Source organism: Lipotes vexillifer, unplaced genomic scaffold (genome assembly GCF_000442215.2).
Source record: "Lipotes vexillifer unplaced genomic scaffold, Lipotes_vexillifer_v1.1 scaffold1077, whole genome shotgun sequence".
Classification (NCBI taxonomy): Eukaryota; Metazoa; Chordata; class Mammalia; order Artiodactyla; family Lipotidae; genus Lipotes; species Lipotes vexillifer.
Genome location: NW_006784237.1, coordinates 1,532,605 through 1,540,586, shown reverse-complemented (window position 1 = coordinate 1,540,586; position 7,982 = coordinate 1,532,605). Strand labels below are relative to the sequence as shown.

Here is a 7,982-nt window from a genome sequence, read left to right as displayed (position 1 = left end):
CTAAACTCTGCCCAGAAACTGGTAGCCTTAAGTTGTGTTTCACAACCATATACTGATGGTTAGAATTAGAAATCTTCAAATGTTTACTTGCCCACTAAGGATGGACTACAGACTCTGAAATACAGAAAGTCCTTATTACCTGAGGGTCATTTGCAGTGGGAAAAACTATATAAATTATTTAAGATAGGGATAAATTAATAAATTTTTTAAAAAATCAAGTGACGTTATCTTAAAAATGAAACTAAATTAAGATGCTGTTTGATTTTTTATTCATTAACTTCAAAATGTAATTGAAATTCGACTTAATTCTTACAATGGAGGAAAAAAATTTTTAAATCCATCACATGTTATATGAAAGCTCTGAATGACAACTTTCTTCAGGTTATATTTCGTCTTTACAACAGATATTTTAGATCTTCATCAGTTTCCCTAAGGGCTTCTGTTAATCATTTGAAAATCAAATCATGCTCTTTAGAAGCATCAATCTTATCATTACCCTTGTTATTTTTTCTTAATTAGTATTAAGCAGTCTAAACATGCTAATTCTAATTTGTCAGTGATTTGCCTGTGGTTTGATCAAGTCTCCAATACAGTATTGGAAAATTAGCATTTTCGTCTTAACTGATGTTCATTCTATGTGCACTGCTATATCCAAAAATCAGTAAGATGAGAAGTAGAGCAGAGTGTTACTTAGTTATCAGTCGGGGACTTAATTTTATAAAGGGTTGATTCGTTTGTAAATATGTTCTTATTATGATGCCCTCTACCTCATTAATTATAACTTTTCTAAATCATAGGACACAGATAATGAATATTTAGATAATGTGGACCCTTATATTTTCTTTTCATTGTTCTTAGTAACTGTCAGCCCAACTTGTTGTCCATGAGTAATTTAGGGGATTGTCTACATGTCACCATGCAAAAACAAAAGTTACTTCATTGCTCAAATTCTTCTTAAGGGAGTAGGCCAGCAGTGAGAAATTGTCATGCCATTTAGTGATCCTCCCAATTCCAATCCAAGGCATGATAATGTTGCAATTGTTTCGGTAGTGGAGGTGTCCAGTTCAAATCTCATGACTCTGAGTGGAAACTATGAAGAATTGTTACCAAATGCCTGGTTCATCCTGGTAGAAATGTAATCAGAGTGGAAGTGCCTGCTTGGCACAGTCCTAGTCCAAGGATCAGCAGTTGGGTCAGAGAGAAGTCTGACGATCTAAGAATCCAGAGCTCTGGATCCTGGCCCTAGCTCTTCCTCTAACTATGAGTAGAACTTCATAAAAGCCGCTGTGACCCCCCGTTAGTTCAGTTTCTGTATCTGCCAAATTGGATAATAATTTGTTCCCTCCTAATCCTTGTAATAGGCTGAATAATGAGCCCCTGATGATGTCCATGTCCTAAATTTCCTAGAACCTGTGAATATGTTACCTTACATGTTCAAAGGGATGTTTCCGATGTGATTAAGGATTGGGGGATGGGAATATTATCCTAGATTATCTAACTGGGTCCAATGTAATCACAAGGGTCCTTACAAGAGGGAGGCAGGGGGATCAGAGTGAGTAGCAGAAGAGGTGACCATGGAAGCAAGAGGTTGGAGTGATGTGAAGAAGGGGTCATGCGGCAAGGAGAGCAGGCGGCCTCTAGAAACTGAAAAAGGTAAGGAAATGGATTCTCCCCTGAAGCTTCCCAGTGGAACACACCCCCAGTGACATCTTGATTCTATACTTCTGACTCCCAGAACTGTGAAAACATAGATTTATGTTGTTTTAAGCCCTCAACTTTTTGGCGATTGTCACAGCAGCAATAGGAAATTAATACGATGTGTAAATGACTAGGAAAATCAACAGAGCAGTAAGTTTGAGATCCCTCAGGAAAGTCAACAGAAGCATTTCAAAGCAAGATGATATGGTAGGTCATACTCTGTCCATAGATAATTAGTAAAAATTCCATGAATTATAAACTCGCTTGGACCAGGATTGGGTCGTTCCTTGGTTTTTACATGCTTTAAAACAAGTGGGAAAAGTACAGTTAGACGTGGCATGAAGGTCTCAGCTTTCTTGATTACATCACAAGGGTCTCCAGGCGTAGTCTACCTTATCGCTCCCATGACCTTCAATCATCCACTGTGCTGTCCATTTAACCTCATACCTTCCCCCGTTTGCTCTTCTCCGCCCACACCTCTTCTTGCTTTCCGAAAATGTGACCGCTGCACTTTGTCAGAAAACAAAACAAAACACTGAAAAGCACCTGAAACTGTAACATCTTCAGGGCAATTTTCTCAGCATGTAAGCTAGTCCCTTGTGTAGGAAGAAAGAATGGGGTGAGAGCAAGGGATAGCTTGAAACACACCATAAATATTCAGACTCCAACTTGGACGTTCACAAAGGAAATGCATCTCTCACGTTATTAATATTCTGGTCATCACTTTTTGGCTCCAAATCAACTTGTTCTAAAGCCAATCAGTCCAATGTTCGAAACTTCAAATGTGACACAGAAATATTTACAAGGACGGGAGTTATTACTTCGAGTATTATGTATAGTCCCCAGATTTATTAAGTGTGATATTGTGATTTATAATGAGAAATATATACTTGGTCTTCTTCCCCTTCCTGGCACAGACGTCCTAAAACCATTGGAATTTCCTAACTGTGGAGAGCAACCAAGGTGTCTTTTGTTACGTTAATGAGGTGACTTTTGGAAAGCTTTCCAAGGTAACCTAAGGAGGGAGTTATTTGCCAGTAAAGCCAACCTTGTGATTAGAGGATTGAAACTTTCAGTCTCACTCCTCACCTTCGACCTCCAGGGAGTGGAGTGAGGATGAAGATTGAGTTCAATCATCAAAGACCAATGATTTTTTTTTTCTTTTCTTTTTTTTTTTTTGCGGTACGCGGGCCTCTCACTGCTGTGGCCTCCCCCGTTGCGGAGCACAGGCTCCGGACGCACAGGCTCAGCGGCCGTGGCTCACGGGCCCAGCCGCTCCGCGGCACGTGGAATCTTCCCGGACTGGGGCACAAACCCGCGTCCTGCATCGGCAGGCGGACTCTCAACCACTGCGCCACCAGGGAAGCCCAAAGACCAATGATTTAATCAATCATGCCTATGTAATGAAGCCTCCATAAAACCCCAAAAGGACAGGGATCAGAGAGCTTCCAGGTTCAAAAAAGCATGCCCAGAGAGGACATGGACTTCCCAAGTCCCTCCCCACATACTTCGCCCTATGTATCTCTTCATCTGGCTATTCATCTGTATACTTTATAATATCTTTAACAAAAAGTGGTAAATGTGTTTCCCCGAGTTCTGTGAGCAATTCCAGCAAATAATCAAATTCAAGAGGGAGGAGGTTATAGGAACCTCCAATTTGTAGTCAAGTTAGACAGAATTTGTGGGTAACCTGGGGACCAATTACTTGTGATTGGCATCTGTAGTATAGTCTCCTGGGACTGAGCACTTAACTTGAGGGATCTGATGCTATCTCCAAGTAGACAGTGTCAGAATTGAGTTAAACTGCAGGACACCCAGCTGGTGTCCCAGATTTGCTTGGTGTGGGGGAAAAAAAACACCCATCTGGCGTCACAAGTGTTGTTAGTTCTATTTCTCTAGAGAACACTGACAAATACAATGGCTAAGTTAGAAGAGTCCTTTAACAGGAAAAGAAGCAAATCATAACATAATATTCTAATATTCCCAGGTTCTGCACCACTTCCAGAGCAATCTCAGATGTCTTTAAGATATCACCAATGATATTATGAAAGAAAAGTTCACAAAACTAAAAAGTTTGATCTGCTGCTTCACCTCTGTACCCCATCCCAATGTGGTATTTTGAGATCCAATCTGTAAAATCCAACTCTGGAAGACTGCAAAACTTAGAATGATTCTAAATTATTTTCTCTAGTAGCATTCTTTGATATTACAAGTATCAACATAGGATTACCCTACAACAATATTCATATACCTCACCCCCTCAATGGGCAGCACTAAATTGCTTGATTGCAGCAAGTAAACTGAGATAGTAAAAAGAATTTAAGACTCCAACAGCCTCATTTTTCTTAGAAAATCTTTGCCAATGGTTTCTAATATATATCATTAATATTTACTTTATGAACATCTAAAAAGCATGAAACTGAAAGTATCTTGATAGTCCCTACTTAACTTTCTCATTAGTATAACAAGAAAAAGTAAACTATGTGTTTTCTCATTACAAGAATAACTACCATTTTCATACTGAAGTCTGTTCCCTCCTCTGGTTGTTACCTGGGTTAGGTTACCTGATATGTATGGGTTCCAAAGAAACCTTTCTGCTTTCTCCTGGAATACTGGCCCCTGTGCTACCTTTGGGATGTTTTGTTCTTTTGTTTTTCATTCCTGAGGCAAGGAATGATGTTTATTCCTTCATGTCTCAGTTTGATTCTTGGCATGTAAGTGCTCTAATCCAACATCAAGGCATTAAAAACTTCCAACAGTTACTTAGCAAAACAAACCCTGCTTTTTCATTAAAATCCATTATCATCACAGCTAGAAAAAATGATTCAGGGCGACTCTGATATGCTTACCTCAAAACATGATTGTTTCAGTTAATATAATGACTAAAATTTGAATGTATGAACAATACAGTGTCCAGGAAATCATCTGTGAAATGTACATGCTGCTTGTGTAGTTTATATAGTTTAAACAACCAAAAAGAATAAGGTAATTTTGTTCCAAATGTCAAAGGACTGTTCCAAAAGTTCTTATCTGTAAATATTGTTGTTTTCTTGCTTACCCATTTACTAAAATTTATGGGTATGAACAATAGAATTTTCTGGAGAACTTCATGATAAAGCAAAAGCTGCTGTGTAATTTAAACCAACAAATAGTACACAATGACTGTGCTCCAAATCCAAGTCAATATTCTTGAATATGAAAAATTAAGGAAGTAAAAACAAAAGAGGTGTAAGAACTCGGGTCTGCCCTCCTTTCATCAAATATGAAGATTGGGCATTAGGAAGTGGAAAATTTTGAGCATGTTAATAGGTAAAAATGTATGATAGTGTTTAAAAAGATGATATAATTGTAAGGTTTTCTTCTTACTTAATATAAGCATAACCAAAAGAGTTAGGTACAGTGATTATTCCCATTTTATGGATGATGCAGCTGCGGTGGTGAAGTTCTCAAGGATACAGAGCTAGTGAGTATCAAGGCCAGGATTTGACTTAGTCATTCTGTCCTCAGAGCCTTGCCCTAGATAGGCTTTACACAATTCAATAATGTACAAATATAGGAAAAGGTGAAAACAAGGTTTTTTTTACTCAAATTCAGATGCCTAATAGGTTTCTTATTTTCTTAAAACAAAATGAGACAAAAAAAATTGACTTCTAGGCTTCCAAGTCATAAATGTTACCATATCACCAATTAGACTTAACAACACCCCCTGATCAATGGCTCAACAAACTGGACTATTCCTGCAATCCATCTGCTTAGCAGGTGGCATAACTTTCACTGTTAAGGGACCTTTGTGGTTCAAGGCAGTTACAACAGGGTGGGAATAGCAACAAGGTGGATGTCATCTTTAAGTAAAATGGAAAACTTCTTAAAAGAGATGCATGGGTAGTTAATGGCAGGAGTTTTGCAGAACCAGAACGCTCTCTAAAAGTATCATGTAATATTAACTTTTCTCAGCCATCTGACCTCTCCACTGTCCCCTGTAAGACATGTGGATATTCCTATTGTTGAGCCTTCACTCTTTATTGCTGATTAATTTATTTCCAGAATCTATAGCAGTCTTTATTTCATAATGAAATGATGTTTTGTTGTTACCTCAGTAAATAAACTACTTTGGCTAGAGTGGAAAATAAGAATCCCATGTTAAATGTAGAATATAGAATTCCATGCTAAAGTAAACCATGTTAGAATAAAAAATTCTGTTCATTGGAAAAGAATTCCATATGGAATAAATATGAATTAGCCTGAGTTATATTCTTCATATCTTAATTATTTTATTGCACACTGCTTGCTTAACTATGCTGAAAACACTCATTGTATCTCATCCTTGCATAAGACTTAGAAATAATAAATTTTTTAGAAATACCATGGCAGCAACTGTCATTTCTTACAAATTTTTAAAAAGTCTTTTCTCTTAAAAGGGCTGAACCACAAACCCAATTCCTTAAGATGAGAAACACCTTCACTCCATATAATGAAATGTGGTGACAGTGATGAGAAAAAGATGACAAAGAATATTTAAAGTGGAAATGAGTTGTACACCTGAAACTAACACGACATTGTTACTCCACTCTACTCCAATATAAAATAAAATTGTTTTTAAATAACAAAAATAAAGTCACTGAAAAAATAAATAAAGTGAAAATGAAATGCTTACCTCTTTATCTATGGCCTGCAATGTTTCGGGGTTTTTTGTAGTTTGAATGTTTAATAACAATCTAGATACTCACTAGAGAGTAATCCATCTGAGAGCCTGACCATTCACTCTTCTGTAACTTCAGCACAGAGCACCAAGTCTGAAACACAAAAGTTTCTCAGTAAATACTTATTAAATTAAAAGAAAGACAACTGTTTTTCTCTCAAACATAGGATATCACTCAAATTCACTGACAAAGTATGTAAACTGTACCCAAATGGAAAGTGAGATCATAGGATCATAGAATTTTAGAAATGCAAGGAAGTTCATGAGGTTTCTTTCTTGGTGCCTAAGAAAATTCTAGGCTGTAGGAGAAAAGTACACACTAAGAGAATAATCCAGTTCTCAAGCTGCTGTGTTGTTTCTCCTAGTTATGTGCATTTTTCTGATATTTTAAAATTCAGTTTCCTTTTCATTCGCATTGGAATGACCATCCAGTCTGCTTACTAGATGCCTCTTAGGCGAGCTCTTATCAAAGCTCAGCACAGAAGTATCATCTATTGGATCAGGCCCCTTTCTGTTCCTCCTTTACACTTACATTAAAAATTCAGTGTGTCTCAATTGTAAGAAAATTATAGCTCAATTGCAAAGAATAATGCCAACTTCAGAGAGAAATGTTTAATATCACAGTAGAAAAAAATATTCTAGAGCTTTTAAAATAGAGAACTAGGACTTCCCTGGTGGCACAGTGGTTAAGAATTCACCTGCCAATGCAGGGGACACGGGTTTGATCCCTGGTCCAGGAAGATCCCACATGCCACGGAGCAACTAAGCTCGCGCACCACAACTACTGAGCCTGCACTCTAAAGCCTGCGAGCCACATCTACTGAGCCCGCATGCCACAGCTACTGAAGCCCACACGCTTAGAGTCCGTGCTGTACAACAAGAAAAGCCACTGCACTGAGAAGCCTACGCACTGCAAGTAAGAGTAGCCCCTGCTAGCCACAACTAGAGAAAGACTGTGAGCAGCAATGAAGACCCAACACAGCCGAAAATTAAATAAATACATTTATTAAAAAAATAAAATAGAGAACTGTAGAACACATCCAGAGAGCTTACCTAAATCAAAGATATACCATGGTTATCTTTAAATGTAATGGTTTAACTGAAAGATGTTAAGAAGTCAGTCAAGGACCTACAGCAAATAAATCAACCCTTCTGCCTGTTATTATATCAATAGTTTCATTCCTGTGGATTTGTATAGCTTTAAAATGCAAACACACTTGAGACAGGTCATATCTGCAAACACCCTATCAATCATTTAAAACCTTATCAGGGGACAGTCCTCGCGGAGAGTCGCCGCGGTTTCTTGCTTCAACAGTGCTTGGACGGAACCCGGCGCTCGTCCCCCGCTCCGGCCGGCCGCTCAGAGCCAGCCCTCGCCACCACCTCACGGCGCACTCCGACCGCCCCAAGGTCCCCGCCGCCGTTACAGCGCCGCGCAGCCACCGCCACCGTTTCACCTCAGCCGCCCGCCATGACGACCGCGTCTCCCTCGCAGGTGCGCCAGAACTACCACCAGGACTCGGAGGCCGCTATCAACCGCCAGATCAACCTGGAGCTCTACGCCTCCTACGTCTACCTGTCCATG

At 39.0% G+C, this 7,982-nt stretch overlaps 1 pseudogene; it reads left to right on the top strand.

Annotated features, from left to right (window-relative positions):
* Positions 1 to 986: 986 nt before the first annotated feature.
* The window catches only part of LOC103085799 (type 2 phosphatidylinositol 4,5-bisphosphate 4-phosphatase-like), a 20,351-nt pseudogene continuing 13,355 nt past the window's right edge, over positions 987 to 7,982 (top strand).